Here is a 1,033-nt window from a genome sequence, read left to right as displayed (position 1 = left end):
TTATTTCATGTTATTTCTGTTATATTGGTAACAATATATGTACAATAAAACAATGCCTGTAATTACACTTCAAAACGCAGAATTGCATGCAAAATCTAATTTTCACAAAGCGAAATATACCCAGCAGCTTGTGATCCGTGGAGCCACTGGGTGTCGCTGTGAGTTGAAGGAGCGGCTCGGTTCGTGACTCGGATATACAGTGCTCGCATTACCCAGGGTTCCTTCTCTTCGACTACCGCCATAGTGGTGAACGGGTAGCGATCTCCGAAATGGTAAGTGAGAATCTTAAATCATCCTTAAACAGGTAGTTGTACTCATGTATATCTCTTCATTTTTGCATATCAGTGGAAGTTCTTAGGTGGTGGGATTTAATATTTGAGAGATTAATGTTCGGTGAGTAATCAAATCGTAGCTCGTATTTCCCCGGTGAAGCGTCGCGGGATGATGAACTCCAGCCATCGCAGACTGTCTTGACGGAGTGCTTCACATTTGTATTTCAGGCGTCGCATAAGACCTTCAGAATCAAACGCTTCCTCGCCAAGAAGCAGAAGCAGAACAGGCCGATCCCACAGTGGATTAGGATGAAAACTGGCAACAAGATCAGGTATATCGACATGGTTATTGCCGCTGTAAGGAACACTGCTATGTTACAACGACGGTCTTAAAGTGATAGTAGTTATTTTTCCTGCTTCTATAGTGTCTAGTAGCCAACGAAAGCAGGACGCAATTACAGTGCTAAATTTTGTGGGAGTACTGTCATTATCCTGCTGAGAGCATCCTTCTGCTTTGGAGTCATGAGTACTGTCATCTCTCATATGACATGTGAATGCTCTGATGTGGAGACAGTTTACTTTGGATTATAATTATGCATTTTTTTACATTGAGGATGTGCACGTTAAGCAACTTTGCTTATTAGTACTTGGTCTGGTTTGCTGCTATAATGTTAACAATGCATTAAATTGATGTATGTGGTGTTTATTACACGACATTTTGTTGTGACATTAAACTGACATATGCTTGAGGTTTTTTTTTT

General features: G+C 40.8%; 1 long non-coding RNA gene across 1 annotated transcript; it reads left to right on the top strand.

Moving 5' to 3' along the window:
- Positions 1-175: 175 nt before the first annotated feature.
- On the top strand, positions 176-550 carry LOC107578395 (uncharacterized). The gene is made up of 2 exons (XR_001608341.1): positions 176-272; positions 501-550. It is a non-coding gene; the product is annotated as an uncharacterized lncRNA (long non-coding RNA).
- The last annotated feature ends 483 nt before the right edge of the window (positions 551-1,033 follow it).

Source organism: Sinocyclocheilus grahami, unplaced genomic scaffold (assembly GCF_001515645.1).
Source record: "Sinocyclocheilus grahami isolate Dianchi unplaced genomic scaffold, SAMN03320097.WGS_v1.1 scaffold10029.1, whole genome shotgun sequence".
Lineage (NCBI taxonomy): Eukaryota > Metazoa > Chordata > Actinopteri > Cypriniformes > Cyprinidae > Sinocyclocheilus > Sinocyclocheilus grahami.
This window is presented reverse-complemented; position numbering and strand designations above follow the sequence as displayed.